General features: G+C 32.4%; 1 long non-coding RNA gene across 1 annotated transcript; it reads left to right on the top strand.

Annotated features, from left to right (window-relative positions):
* The first annotated feature begins 11,084 nt into the window (after window positions 1-11,084).
* On the top strand, window positions 11,085-16,747 carry LOC128388956 (uncharacterized). Its single transcript, XR_008325379.1, has 5 exons — window positions 11,085-11,343; window positions 11,597-12,053; window positions 13,586-13,714; window positions 13,931-14,132; window positions 16,515-16,747. It is a non-coding gene; the product is annotated as an uncharacterized LOC128388956 (long non-coding RNA).
* Window positions 16,748-17,068: the final 321 nt, after the last annotated feature.

Raw genomic sequence — 17,068 nt, 5'->3', positions numbered from 1 at the left:
AGTCCCAGTGTTAACTCACTTCAAATCAAAATCCCTTTAAATTAAATTATTACAAGTGACAATTACAAATATACAATGTCGAACTCAATACTACCCCAGATCCACCGAAAAAGTCCCCCAGGAAAGGAAAAAAGAGACTCAATGAAGTTGACCGATTGCTACCATCTGGTCCACCACCAAAACGACAGATGAACGTCATATATGACAGTGAAATAGAGGATGATGGGGTAAGAAAAGTAATTTCTTTATTTCATCATAATGTACTGAAATGGGCGATATGCCTAACTAAACTCTTTGGTTTTCTTTTGAAAATAGAACACAGGACCGACAATTGAACAATTCATATTGTCGCTCAGAAGATTGGATGTTACCGATGATAAACTCTTCCTTGAATTGTCGAAGCAATTAGATTCGGCAACGATAGATGAGACATTAGTGGCCTTGAAAACATTCGTTGAAACAACACCTCATCAAGATGTAAATAACGAAGACATATCTCTAATTTCACTCTTCTTGAAGCAAAGTGGGCAAAACACTGTCAAACTTTCGAAAAACACCCAGCCTGAGAAAATGATCGATCCACTTACAACTAAGGACCGTGACCCTGAGGGTCAAAACATCTTCCTGAGCTACACCGAAAACAAGAACAGTAAACGATTACATTGGTTAGATGTAACTGGACTAACCATAAAACCTTCGATCAACATAACAATTATGGAAGGAAATGGACGGCTTGATGGGTATACTACTAAGAAAATCTTCTCGGAAATGTATGAAAAAATGGGTAACAATCATCTTTTAATAGATAAAACAATTCCTTTAAGATTTGGTGTTAAGGTGATAGTCGACAACGAAGCAGGGAGAATGATCCTTGCTAAGGAATTACAACAAATGAACAATATGAACTGAAAAGTTGAAACACCAAAGCTAAAAGATCCTCAAATCTCAATCATCCTGAACAATGAGCTAAATAGAGAAAATGCTGGAACTTGGATTGCGAAAATTTTTAAGTACAATCGCTGGGGTGAGAAACATGAATTAAAATGGAAGAACACCTTGATATTAAGAGAGGGACGATACAAGACCACTTTTGCAGTCAACTCATTGCTCAGAAGTGAGATTGAACGAGTTGGTGGAAGAATCTCGACTGGAATGCAGAAAGTAGAGGTCATGGATCGTTTCAACCTGATTATATGCCTAAATTGTTCACAATGGAATCATAGAGCGAATAACTGCAAGTTCAAGCGATCCTGTGGCTACTGTTGTCGTGCGCATCCGGGGAAATGTGAAACAACAAAAGACAAGTGGTCCTGTGCGAATTGTCATGGCAAGAAAGGTCACTCAGCTTTCTGTCGAGAATGTCCGACAATGCTAATAAAACTTCAGAATGAACTTGAAAAAAGTCTCAAAGTCAACACATGGACACCATTGAATCAATTTATTCTTATCTTTTTTCCTTTTTTTCTCCAAACAATCTCTTTCTTCTCATCCTTTTCCTTTTTTCTCTTCTTCTTTCCCTCTATTCTTTTCTTTTACATTTCTATTCTCCCGCTGAGTATTAATCTAACATCTTGAGACCATCATCCAATTGTTAACCCAAACCTATTGATTTTTCTTTATCAGTTCTTCCTTCCTTTCTTCCTTTGTGTCAAGTGCAGAAAACCGAAATGACAATTGGAGAAATTAGTGCTGTATCAAGAGAGTCATCTGGCTTCACTCGGGGTCACCCGCAAACGCCATATTTTACTTCGAGATTGATGGACCCTTCAATTGCATATCAAGAGGTCAAGATTAGTTGCTCAGAAAATGATCAGATGATTAGAATTGGTGAGCTACTAATAAATGGTGATTTAATGAATGGTTGGCTCCAGTCGAGGGTTACGATACAAGAAAGACGAAGAGAAATGCGAGTTGCAGTCCTGAAACGTAAATATTTGGAATTTGTAATGCTAATACACTCTCAGGAAGATTGTGGAGATGTAATAGTCACTCGTGAGTCGGAAATTCCACTGTATTCGATGGCCTATCAAGCGACGAAAATACCTGTTGAGGAAATTATTGATGATCTTGTGAACAATATTGGTTTCCATGAACTCACAATCACAGAATCTCATCGACCCATGGTTCCGAACTGGCACTTTGTCAATTTTCGCACGAACCAAAGATATATCATGATGGAAAATCGGTGGAAATTTACCCACGCAAACGATGCGGTAGCTCAAGTCTTTGATGAGGTTGGACAACAACAATGTTTAAGATGCCACTTTGTAACCACTGATGGATCACCATATCACCATGTTCGGCCGAAATTCTATGTTCAGTCTGTAACAAACCATATCATGGACAATCGCTTCTCTGTAGCAACATGCCGCAGTGCAGAACGTGCTTAGCAAATGGCAGAGAGAGTGGTCATCCCTCGAATCATCGATCCTGCATCACTTGGGCCATGATATGTGATGATTATGCCTATTCTCATCATGAAGACTTCGTCATTCTAAGAACCTTGTCCTCGACAGTAAATCCGTAACCCAAGAAGATGGACCACAAATTATAAACCATCGAACAACAATGAAAACAACCAAAAACATACCAATTAATCAACCAATTACAAATGCCAACCACATGTTAAAGCTGCTCTAAATAATCCTTTTTCTTTTCTTTTTCTCTTCCTTTCTCCTTCTTAATCTTCCTTTTCAACCTCTTTCACCTTTGTCTCAACTTTCTTTCTATCATCAATCGAATATAAACACACTTGAAAATCTAACTGTCTCTTTCACAGATCAAACTCAAGACTAGAAACACCATGTAATTCCGCTTTGAACAATAATTGAATGAAACGTGAAATAAATCAAAACTACTATACATTGTTGTCCCACTAAGTTGCAATTTGCATTTGTTTTTATTGATCATCACGCTTTGAACTTCCAAATGTAACCTTTTTCTCTTTTCTTTCTCTCTCTTTAACTCAGAATAATCTTCGTACTCTCTTACTTTTCTCTTTTCTGAAATCTCCTCCGATGACAAAGCTTGAAATTCTTCAACTCAACATAAACAAGAGGCGAAAAACTCTGGATCAATGTCGTGATTGGAGCAGCAGAAGATCGAATTGTGTTGCACTACTAAGTGAAATATCGAAATGGATGCTGGCGACGAATTTTACCACCAAAGGGATGGTGACAACATCGAGAACGGCGATTCTGATGTCGGAAGATATTGAGCCAAAAGCAATTTTAAGACCGACTGACTGTGTGATTGTGTCATTGATACGAATAAACAATGAAAATCTCTGGCTAATCTCGGTATACAACCCACCGAGGACAACGGAAACACTGGAAAATCTTCTGACCATCATAAATAATATTCCAGCAGGAGCTCCGATAATAATTGGAGGTGACCTAAATGCTGAAGCGAATTTATGGAGTTGGAAACCAAGAAGGGAAACAGCTGAAGTGAGAAAATTTGGTAAGACTTCGGATTAGGTCCGCACGTTTAGAGACCTGAAATTTTTTTTGCATATAGCTCATGTCAAACTACATATTATGTGCGAGTGTGGAGAGTGAAGTGGTTAACCGCAGAGATGAGGCCTGAGGTTTTCTGGAAACGATACAAATTTTTAATCTTTAAATATCAAGATCCTGAAACTTTCTTTGAACAATTTAACAAGCAGTTAATCTATGATCAGGAACAGTTAGATGAAATGGAGACGAGAGAACACTTTGACGTTGGTCTAACTGAAGAGGAAAAAGTATGGATTGAGAACTTCAGATCAAAACCTCATTGGGATTGGCGGATGACTACACAATACAGGAATGGCAATGCTTCAAAAGCAAAAATAATAATATTGTGATTGAGGCTGTGGATAAAATCTTAAAAAATGGATTGATACCGGTCAATCTGAAAATAAGTGGTGGTACGAAGATACCTAAGCCTGATGGTGGCTACAGAATCGTCAAGACTCAATCTCATCTGATGAAGCTAATTGATAAAATACTTTTAGCTCGTATAGAACCAGAGGTCGAGAAACTACTGAGTGAAAGACAATTTGCATATCGTGCACGGAGAAACAGAGAGCAAGTATGGAAAATAATAATTGGATGGCTCCTAAGAGGGAAAAAGATTTTCGCTCATGATGTATCAAAAGCCTTCGACAAAGTATCAAGAAAAGTGGTGATAAATCTTCTAAAGAAAATATCGATCAAAAAACAAGATCTTGCTCTGGTAACCAGTTTCATAACAAATCGACAACGTTACTGGTGGAGAGAAAATTCTAATCAAACAAAATTTGGACCCTCGTTACAAAAGAGTGGACCAATTGAAAGAAAATCGAGGAGACGCAAGAGCAATGTGAAATATGAATGTCCATATTGCCATTCCTTCGTAGGTAATCGAATAGACGTTACTATTCGACACATGAATTATCGACCGGACGCAGATTCAATATGTGCAGAAAGGTTGGCGGTTGAACCAGATAAAAACCTTGCAGCTACTAGACAGCACATACAAATTACATATGCAATAAATGCTGATTCTTAAGCCCATGAATAAAAATAAATTCAATAAATTTTTTGCATTTCCTTCATACGTTTTTTTGTGAATTTCTAATTTATTTTTAACTGTTCAAGATCCTATATACATATAGATAAAGTAGTTTTTAAACTCGTACCTTCTCCGCCTTTTTGTAATGTGTGGCGTGGGGTGATACGCCCATTCAGCTGATTTGTATAGTTCATCATTGTTGTATTATTTTTAAAGTAATTTCACCTGTTCTAGTTTATCAAGCTGTATAACTACCAAGATATATATCTTAATTATGGTTAACCTGGAAGTATGTAACATTATTTTTTTCACATCAACATATTACAAAAATTTTTCTTCATCATTATAGATTAATAGCTGAAAGCTCAAGTTACTGGGTAACAAAAAAAGCCCTGTGTGGCGATATTTTGGTATTCTTTGTGATAAATCTGGAAAGCAGTTGGATAATGACCATTTCTTCTGTTCAATATGTTTTTACAAAGCAGACGAGCTTCATCTATCGATCAAGAATGTGAAAAAATGACCACAGCAACAAATCTCTCTAACCGTCTATCCTCTCTTCATGGATCTCGAAATAGATTCGTATCTTTTGTCTTAAAATAAGCGTGATGATTTAGAGTTTTAATAGAAAGCAAATTATCCACGTCTAGCTAAATTGGCAAGAGCCATACTGTCCATTCCAGTAGCAAGCATCCCACATCAACATCAACATCAACATCAACATCAACATCAACACCATGCAAGGAGCAAGCTGTGAGCTTTTGCAAGCAGCAAAGTCTCCTTAAGTCTGCTTTGGACTGCCAACATCACCGGTTCCCAATGAGATTTGGTCTCAATCGTGGGCCATTTGGGACATACCGGTGCCATCGCAATGAGCATCCATCAGAACTTAATGATAGCCTATTCATGTTCGGCAAAATAAGGAATTACTCCATAGAGCTCAATTCAAATTTCTATTTTTGAATCCCTGTAACTTCTATACTAGACATTTCCGCAAGTTCATACTACTCATGAATACACATATTGGTATTAGCTATTCATACAAAAAATTTCAGGACAACTAGAAGGGGGGGGCTATAGTATAATCTTACCAAAATAATATAAAGAATAATAATTGCAGTAATGAATGCAAGAAGGATCATTAGAATCTGAAAAACTCTTTGAGGAGGGATTAGAGTTCAAAACTGAATCTGAATTCAGCTACTAATAAAACTTAATTTTATTGGTTAATGTTTCTGTTTATATATATTTTACCTATGGAGCGAGGAGGTGAATCCCATCATCACCTCATCAATTAAGATGAGGTAAAATTTTGATGACATCGCTTTTATCAATTAAGATTATTTTTGTAAAAAATAATCAATTGATTAATTTCTACTTAATTTACACAATTATTGTTACAGTTGGGTTATGTTTTGTCTATTAAGGGTTACTATGGACAAAGGAAGGCCTGAATCAACCAAACTATCACACAATTAATGTAATGTTAGCTGTCGACAGCTAATTAGCCCCGTCTTTCACTAATTACTTTCATTTCATCGTTAAATGTGGACTAACATGTACCCGCTATATTCATAAGGCGTCAAATAACCTTAGTTTGCTGAATTAATTGTTTAATCATTTTCCTAAAAAACCGCGAGTCATAAGCTGAAAAAAAGTCAGCTGAAAGTAGAAAAGTTGAGCTTACGGACATATCTTGAGCCTTGCCCAATTTCCCTTAATTTCAATTTGATTATCTTAATATCTGGGTAAGTGTTTGATGATCTCATTCAAATTACGTTAATTCAGATTGGTGATTAGATTAACTTTTTCTAGTATTCTTATAGTTAATCTCTTATGGGTTGATTAATATACTTATCTTTTAACTACTTATCAACGAGTTTTATTTTTTCATTGTTATTTTCAAGATACAAATAGAAATTTTCAATTTTCGTATCTCTCATTATGACGATTAGATAATTTCTTTGATATTTTCTCTCTTTCTCTCTTTTTTGTGTCTTTATTGACGTATTAAGTTAAATTACCAGCGAATTTTTGTCCTTTCGATTTTCTATCTCTTTGAAATTCCCTCAAAATAAATGTCAACTAAAAGGTTTCTCTCTCTCTCAATAATACAGTAGGTACTTAGTAGAAAGTTGACACGAGGAAATTTTATTCATTCGCTAAATGTCGACATTTCCTACTTTCGGCTATGTGGTGAAGATTTTTGAACATTTGTTCACTTGAACATTTTATCGGTAATTTTCATTTGATTACTAATTTAAACTTGTGCGCCAAAGTGTAACTTTTTCGTTGAGCGTGAATTTGAGTACGATTTACAACCGATAGATGGCTCTACCTGCCTCGAATTTTGATTAAGAGCTTAAGTTGATCCAATTAACTGTTTATTATCATTATCTTTGTTAATTAATAAGCCTTTCGGTCTCGATATCCTAGTAGCTTTAATTTGCCTTTAGAATATTATTAATGACAAAAAGCAATGTCAAGGGTTATTGCAATAAAATTTTTCTATCTCATTAAGTTCTGATCTACGAACATTTTTATCAGTAGTTTGTTACTTTCAAGAATAATTAAAGGTCTGATCATTGTTGATTCTTTCGGCCATCCAGAAAACGGACAGTTAGGGTGAAAATAATTCAATATGTTTAGATGAGGAAATTCAATAGAAAGAGTTATTTGACTACGATTTCGTAACAAGAACTGGCTCTCAATTTTTTCAGTCTTGAGAACTAGAAACAAACGAACCATCTTCCAATTATCTAGCAAGAGCATGATCGAGCAACGACTTGTTAAACATTTGAGTATCTATGAAAAAAATTGAAACTGAATTAATAATGGTCTTGGAGCAGAATTTTTGAGCTTCGAGACCTTGTGCGTTTTTAATGACAAAAAATTTTGATTTAGCACTTATCGAAAGCGTTGATCGCGTTTGTTTTAATGATTAAATGAATCAGAGTAAAATGATTTCAAGAGAATAATCAAATCTTATTGTTATTTATCCGAAGAAAATCCGAGATTTTCAGAGTACCGACCATTTTTCTCAAAACAAATCGATCAATCTCGATTTTTCAAATCCAAATTCTGCGGTAAAAAAGAGACTAATTCTCAGCAATTAATTTTTGGATTGAACCAACTTTTCCTTTTGCTTTTAAATTAAAATTTTTGATCATTTGATTATCATTCAAATATACTGATTGACCAACCATGGCTGAGTCCGATGATACGGTTCCTTGTGGTTCCTTCTTTGTCTTTTTATATCCTCTTCTCTCTTTATCTCTTAGTACATGTATCTGATGATGATTCTCATATTTTGATTGTTTATCTTTGATGTTAATCTTTGGTGACAAATGAAAATAAAACATTCATTTCGTTTGGTTGAAATAAACACATTGGCATTTTCTTCAATGTCCAACAAATGGGAGAGGTCAAAGGTAAGAGTGAAGTTTATTCAATCTCTTTTTTTCTCGTTCCATTCAATTGACAAGTTGAGTGAAAATAATGATAACAGTTGAGCAAAGAACCTGTCAAACTCATTACATTTAATACTCTAATCATCTTCGTCTTCGTCTTCATCTTCATCTTCAGAATCTTCATCATCCTTATCATCTTATTTCTCACTCTTGTTACTCTACTTTACTTCCTTCCTTCCTCTCAGCATCTTCATCTTCATCTGTATCTTCATCTCGATCATATTTTTATCATCTTCAATCTTATTTGTTCATCATCATCATCATCTCTCTTTCTTCGTGATCAACTCAATGAAATACAGAAAAATCAATAGGTCAGTTTCTTGAAGATTAATTGAGGCAGAAAATGACCAGTTAAACATGTTCATTAGTCGACGATCATATAAGATGAAGGCAAAAGAGGCCGTGATATTGGTGTCAATTGAATTGATGGATAAGCTTGTAAATAATAATAAGATGGCGAGTGGTCAGTTAATCTGTAAACTATTAACTCTCCAAGTTGTTTATTATATTACATTAATTGAAGATAATAACAATAGACACTTTTAAGTTTATTTTCAAACAACAATAAAAACTTAATACAATCAATTGAACAAAATATTAATCATAATCTTTGATTGAAATCTTTTTACAATTACATCTTCATTTTCATCTCCATCTTCATCTTCATCATCATCATCTTTGTCTTCATCTTCATCTTCATCATTATCATCAAACTTAATCGGATCAGTTTGATGCTTTTACTTTATTATTACAACAGATATGATTTTCTATTTGATGAAGATGATTAATCAAAAGAGATAATAATTTATCATCATCTCTAATATTTACATTCCTTTGAAACTGTTCACTGATTAATTGTTAATCTGTTTTCACCATAATCATGAGTATAACTGTTAATGAATATTTCCTGTCCACATAAAAGCATTTTGTATGTAAAGGATTAGGACAAATGCTAAGAAGATGAAGATGACGATGATCAAGATTATCAAGATGACAATAAGGATGATAATGATGATTATCTCACATTTCATTCTGATAATTGTAACCATTGAACATCAAACCTGATGAATCTTATTCAATATTCAATTGAGATTAAATTATTATTGCAATTGAATCTTATGTTGACAAGAAAGAAGAGACAAGGATAATGATGGAGATGGAGAAGATAATCTTCAAGGAGATGATTTTGTGATGAAAAGGTTGATCGAGATAATGACGAAGATCAAAATGACAATATGAACCATGTCACATATCAGATTATGAAATATAAGAATAAATCAAAATATGGTTACAATCACACGGAAAAAAGGATAAGGATAAGGATGAGGACGAGATGAAGATGATGAGGAAGACACAAAGTACATGAAGATATTTGTACTTTGTGGTTGAGTCAATATTTTGATAGAAAATTGGAAAAGATAAAGACCAAGTTTTCATATTCTATCAGAATCCTGATCCTAATTACTTACAAATGATTATGATGATCAACATCAACATGGGAATTTGATAATCATAATCATTATCTTCAAATAATGATGCTGATGAAGATGAAGATGAAGATGAAGATGAAGATGAAGGGGAGACCAAGAAAGAGAGATGATGATAAGTGAAATATAAGGTTAGTATAACAAATACTCTGATGATTATAAAGGTAACTTTATATGGAGATTTGGAATCAGTGTTTTCAATGTAAAATGTTGATCATCTAAAAGTATCATTAGTTTGTTGGAGGAAGAAGATGAGGAAGAGAAAAGGTAGAAATGCTTTTAAAGGTGAAATAATTTCATATCTTTTTCGTTTTTCCCCTTTATCTTCATTCATCTTGTTCCTCATCCAAAGAGAGTCATCTGTTAATCTTCTCATAGTCTCATTATATATTCTTCATATTTCCAATGAATCTCAAAGAGAAACAGTTTCTCTCTCTCTCTTTCTCTCTCTCTCTCTTCCCCCTTCTCTTTCTCTAAAAAGCTTTTTGTTTCCATCATCCTCATTATCTTCATTGGGGTGCGAAGGGGAAAGGAAGATAAATATCATCCGGTAACCTGTAAGTTGAGTATTTACATCAATCCTTGTCCATTATCATCATTTATCATCATCCTCCTTTTCTTCTTCTTCTTCTTCTTCTTCTCTTTCATGTTCATGTTCATCTTCCTCTGACTTGGAAACTGAACACAATGTTTACCATAAAATTAGATTGAAATTTCATCTCATGTTGAGAAATAAAATTCACTCCCAGTTGAAAGATTTTCATGTTAATACATTTTTCTGTTATTTTCACACCCAGAAGATAATCTATCATCATTGTGATGATCAATAACCATTGAAGATGATCAAAAGTTGTTACCAATTTAATTTACATTCAATAGAAAATTAAATTAACACGAAAAAAAAATAAAAAATCAATGAATTTCTTTTTATTTTTCATATCAACTTATCATCTAATTGACAATTGAAAAGATAATGATGGTTTCTGAACTCAAAGCAATTGAATCACAAGCAAATCCATGGATTGAACACTTTCAACTATCGCAATATATTAATGTCATAATAACATTCACTTAATCAGTACTCCAATTGACTATCAATCGATTATAAAAACCTACAGATTGATCACAACAAGCGAACTTTTAATTTCGAAAACTGTCCATAATTTGTTTACAGCGATTTTTGAACAATGTAAAATTCACTTAGAACACAAAAAGAGTTTGGAAGGAACTAATTTCCATACGAATATTTTGATGAAGAAAATTATGTTAACTTGATTAACTAATTGTACAAGAAGATAAACAAAATTCCAGATTAAAACTCCAAATGAAGGAAAAAATAATTCGACGAAATCATCGAGCGCCACCTATTATGTTCTAATATTGGAGGAGGCGCTTTGAGTAAGTTGTATTCGAATGGACAGAATGTTGATAAGGGAAACCGAACATAATTTCTCGTAAATTAAATTTAATTGACGATCAATCTATTCACAAATAAATGATTGGAAACCCGATTTGATTCCAATAGTTAATTCGATTTCAGCTCCCTCTGTTGTCTATCAATCGAAACCTTTGGATTGAAATGTAAACATTTGAATTTTTTTCTTATTCTAATTGTTTTGTTTCCTTCATTTTCCTGGTGAACATTAATTGTGATTTGGTTTCTTTTTATAATTTGTTGTTTATTTATTGTCTAATTTGTGGTCATTATTTTGTCAAATTATCTTCAATAAGAACTGATTATTATCCAAGATAAACAATATTGATCATTTTCTTTTTCTTCGTCTCTTCTGTTAATCCGCTTTCCATGTTTTTCTCCTTCATTTCTCTGTTATTTTTTCTCTATATCAAAGGTGAGTTTCTACTCTTCATCTGGGACTATTTTCTTTTCTCTTTTCTCTTTTCTTTTATAATTCTTATGTTTTGTTTATTTATTCTCGGGATATTATTGTAATTTACTCACCTTTTCCTTTCTTTTCCTTCTCTCTCTCTCTCTCTCTCTCCCTCAATTGTATGTTGATTATTGGTGGAGAGATTAAGGAGAAAGTGAAACAATTGTTTGTGTATAAAATTGACTAACCAAAAGTATTTTGTTTCTTTCTTTAGGGTTACATTAGATGAAGATTGTGTTCTGGTCAATCAAATGAAGCCAAAAACCATTTACCATCCATTTAGAGCCAGGACTAGTTCATTATCACCCTGTGATTATTTGTAACAAAGTAACTCTTAAGCCCTTCAAATGGACAACAAAAGCCAGGAAAGGAAAGGAGAGAAGAGGACAAGGGGTTAACAAGATGACCAACAGAACAACGAGAGCAACTGGACAAGTAGAGATGATGAATAAGATAAAACGATGACCCTGAACAGACTCAATCAGTGTTCGAGTATATAAATATCTAAATCTCTTTCAAGGTGATTGTTGTAATATCGATGATAATTAACAAGCAAATTGTGTACAAACGAACCAACTAAATATCATCCTGTTGATCATTATCATCACCTCATCTTCCTCCTACACCAATAACAACAATGATAATACTTTGGTTCAAATGGACAAGTCAAGGTAAAGATTAAGTCTTTTTGTCTTTTTCCATCTTCCTCTTTACTCTTAATAAACTTATTCCTCTTCCTTATTGTTTCCTTTGCTCTCTTTTACTCTCTACCTGTGTCTTTATCTTCTTCATCCTCATCCTCATCATTTTCATCTTTTCTTTTATTTACTTTTTTCTTCTGTTCTTTTTTTACTTCTTCCTTCTTCTTCTTCCTCCTTCTTTCTCTATCCAATACTCACTATTATTTACTAATCTGATAGAGATGCAAAGATAAAGATAAAAGGAGAAAGAGTAAAGATATTCCCATTTCGGCCTAATGATGCATGAAATTTTCACCAATCTTTAAATTATGTTCACTTGCGACTTACGTTGTTGTACTTTTCGAGTTTTAGTTTAGTTTTTATGTTCCTACGAACAGAAAGAAATATGTAATTCTTATAACCTTGAGTCTTAATCTGAAAACATCTCAATGGGAGATGAGGGCCTCCCCTGTGGACACAATGAACACACACACATATTCATCTTCCTCCTTGAGATACATTTCCAGATTAACTGATTCTTATCTTCATCTTCATTTGTGTAATAATATTTTTTATGTTACCTGTACAAACTTAATCATCATCATCATTTTGATCATTGATTCATTTAACATATGGAAACAACTATTGGATGAAACATTGAATTGTTATGACAAAAGAAGCAAGAAAATCTTTCTAAAGTCAAATGATGAAAAGAAGATGAAAAGAAGAAGATAAGATGATGATGATGATGATGATGGTGAAGATTCGATGATAATGTAAATGATTTTATTAACATAATAGATCCACAACGTATAAGATTGATTATAATCAAGAGTAAATCTAATTAGTCTGTAATTGTTGTTGAGTTTCTTTGATTGATTGCAATCAATTGAATTCAATTGTTTGAATTTAATCTATTATAATGTTACTCAATTTGTTCATTTGTGTACAAATATTGTACATTTATCAATACGATTCGTTTATTATTATTTCATTTGTATTGGATTATTTTTATTTTCTATCATCTTCATCATCTTCATCATCTTGATCATTATCGTCATCATCTAAAATATTGGATGATTAGCTTTTCAAGTAACAACATGATGATATTATTAATATGAATAGTACTTGTTATGTGAAAAGATAATTGTTATAACTTGTTTACAATTAGAGTTGATTCAGTTTACCTGGAGAAACTTTTTTCTTGTTGTTATTATTAACTTGATGATTTTTTTGTATCTTTCAATCATTGCAATTACTTGAATTAAGGTGATAATTTGTTGCATTATTATATTCAAATTTGTTTCAATTTATCATGGGAATTAAATTAACCAACCAACAAATCAATCAATCAATCAATCGATTCATTTTCAACTTTTTGAATAACAATCATGACTAATTATATGAAATGAACAAAATGAGATTGAAACTTTACCCAATCAAATTGTCCATGTGAAATATTGGACATGATGATCAATTAATTTGATTCCTTTTTCCAATTCTTGTTTTTTAATCCACAATAGATTTTGATTAGTTTAATGTGAATACTAAACAAGCGATTTCATGGTACAAGGATTAACTCTTTGATTACTTTGGTTGGATTATCAATTGTTACATTCACATATGTAAATAATATTAAATAACCTTAATTGGTGAGTAAACATGATAACTGAGCACAGATTCAAGTGAAACCTTGACTAAGAACCATGAATCTTATCAAATAGTAACATTACATTTGAATATTATGAAAATTTGTTCTCATTAATAATCCGATCCACAAACTCTCAATATTATGACAACATTTTCATTCATCATTTTGACTCTTTCTTTTTTCACTTTATCGATTTTCATGTTCATTGTAACCACAGAATCTGAATAATCAATGAAATGTTGATTGATCCACGGAAAGAATTGAGTTCATTCAAACTGAGTAGATATTCAAATAGTTAATCAACTGATGACAAGATGCAGATGAAGATGAAGACGAGGACGAAGATGTGGATGGTAAAGACAATCCTTTATTTGGTAACCAGTTCATGGTCATTATGATAATGAAACATGGATTATACTGTAAGTCAACTCTTGATGAAGATCAGGATGAGGATAAAGATGAAGATGTGAGAGATGAGAGATGAGAGATGATAAAGTTGTGTCTCTGTGTGTTGATAAAAGGAAACTAAATTGTAATTGTAGTTATTTTCTTGTTTACTTACTACAAGTGAACATTAAATTGTCTCCAATTGAATTTCTTAATTCTTTTTGTAAACAATTCACTTTGATTCCATCAGCTTTTTTTCTAATCCTTCATCACTTGGTTCATACTCTTCAATGACAACTTCATCTTCTTCATCTTCATCTTCATCTTTATCTCATTTCATCCTCATCCTCATCTTCACCCTTATTAATACTTCCTAATCCGTTTTGTTATTTTTGATTCTTGAAGATTAATTCAAATGAATTAACATGAAATCTGATCACAGTTGTGATGAGAATTGAACAAACAGTGAGTCTATTGGTTTCCCAATCAATCTGATCAACTAATTGTTGTTTTCTTTTCATAAATTGTTACCATTGAAGTAAGAACATTTAATTATGTTAATCAACTGTTTAGATTTTAACAGCAACAAAAACAATGAAAAAAACGATAAAATAAAGATGAAAAACAAAACGGAAATGGAAGTAAAAATGTCTTACTTATCTTAATGATTTAATCTGATTGTTATTACATTTAAGATGTTTACGTTAATTGTGTTGATAATAATGTTTATGGTTTCAACCTTTCAAATGAAAGGTTAACCTTAAATCGTAAAGTTAATTTGATGATTTATTGAATTTCTACCCAATACTTTTTGATTGCTCTTTTTTACTTCACTTTTATTATTTAATCGTCTACATCATTGTAACCTAATCTTACGAATCATTTTATCACCGTGATCATAATCATCATCATCTTGTCACCTTTTCCAATTCATTTTGTGATCAATTGTTTTACAACTTTTTCTCAAATGAAACATGAAAACAATCAAAGGCGTGAACATAAACGATGGTCAATCAATTGATTACAATAAAAGGGAACACTCGTAATAATGATGATTATGATAGAGATAAAATGAAGATGAAGATGAAGATGAGGGTGAGGATGATAAAGGAGGAGAAAAGATAAAGAGTAAACTGGAAACACCAACGAATGAAATTGAGATGAAAAAGATGAAGAAAATAAAAGAATAAAAAATATTGTGGTTCATCAAGTTAATAAAAAGTAAAGAATAACAAAAAGAAAAAGTTGTTTTTATGTTAACAACATTTAGAGGAGAATAAGTTGTTGGAGTAATTGAAGAGATTTAATGTTGTTCTTGTTGAAGAAACACTTAAAATCGTGAAGTAGCTCAACATGATTATCGCCACAATCATGGAGCTTAATTTTACACCTTTAACCTCTCGCTCACTGATCATCATCTTCATCTTCATCTTCAGTTTGATCACAATAACAATCATGATGGTTCTTGAATAGTAACTATGAAATTGAAGACTAATTATTGATTAGTTTGGGTTCCATCAAATACCAATAATATTGTTGTTCTTTGCCAACTTTTTCTTCAAGTATGTCACAAAAAGAAACCAAAATAAGCATCATCATCATTTCCATCATCATTATCTTCTCTTTCCTCTCTTTTCTTTCTTTTCTAAGGATAAAAATCGTGTTAATGATTATGATGATGTTGTGATTGAAGAAAAATAGATGACAACCTTTCATTTCTCCTTCTCCTTTCTCATCTCTCATCTCTTTCTTTTTCTTCTGGAAAGAGAAGATAAATCTAGATCTTTATCATTTCATCTCTCCATCTCCATCTTCATCTTCATCTTCATCATTATCTTCTCAATCTTTTCTATTTTCTTGTTATTCTTATTATAGAAAAAGCAAACATTGAAATTGTGATTATAAAGACACTTGAGTCTCTCAATTGATTCCAATACAATAACATGTTGATCTGCATTTACCTGAGGTGATGATGATGAGCAAGATGAGAGTGATGAAGATGAAGATGAAGATGTTGGTTGTTTATGTCACCATAAACTAACCATTAATTGGATCGTCATAATATTGACCTGATATCACACTGAGCGAGATGACGTTGACCATAAACATGATCAACACTCAGTTGTAATCATTTGATTACAACAATTTACCAACAATGAACTTGAGCTTTTCTTGGTCTTTTCATTTACTCGTAATTTAATATACTAACATTATGATTACAATTTACACTAATGTGTGACTTTGTAAGCTTCATTTACTCCGTTGTGCCTCATTATCATCTCTCATCATCTCTCATCATCTTCTCATTTAATATTCTATTCTATTCTGCTCTGTTCATCTCTCTATTTATCCCTCTATTCGTATTCGTATTCATTTATATTTATCATAATCTTTATTTCTCTTCATCATAATAGGTAAAAGCGTTACCTGTGAAGCCGAATAACTGTCGAAAATAAGTATGGACGATGGACGATGGAAGATGATAAGAAGGGGATAAGAAGAAAAGGAGAAAAAGACACACACCAAACATACTGCACATAAAGAGGAACCAGAAGAGAAGATGATAAACATGTCGCAATTGAAAGAGACTCACAACATGATAACAACAATCGAATGGACAAATACAATAAACTCATTTGTAACTTTACGAGTTGATTGTTGTCATTTACGAGACACGATGATTATTGGGGTGTTGATGTTGTCACAATTTAGAGGTTACTACAAGTGTGAATAATAACAGTGTTCACATTGTTATTCATAATCGATCCCATTGGGTTACAAATTTTCTCTTCTTTATCTTCATTCATTCATTTACTCATTTATTTATTCATCTTCCATCATCATCATCATCATAATCATCATCATCACATCAAAAGTCGATATGACAACTTTACCATTTGTCAAATCAAATCACAATCATTATCTTTATTATCATGATGATTATCAGTCACATAAAGACTTTAAATCT

Source organism: Panonychus citri, unplaced genomic scaffold (genome assembly GCF_014898815.1).
Source record: "Panonychus citri isolate SS breed McGregor unplaced genomic scaffold, ASM1489881v1 Contig00104, whole genome shotgun sequence".
Classification (NCBI taxonomy): Eukaryota; Metazoa; Arthropoda; class Arachnida; order Trombidiformes; family Tetranychidae; genus Panonychus; species Panonychus citri.
This window is presented reverse-complemented; position numbering and strand designations above follow the sequence as displayed.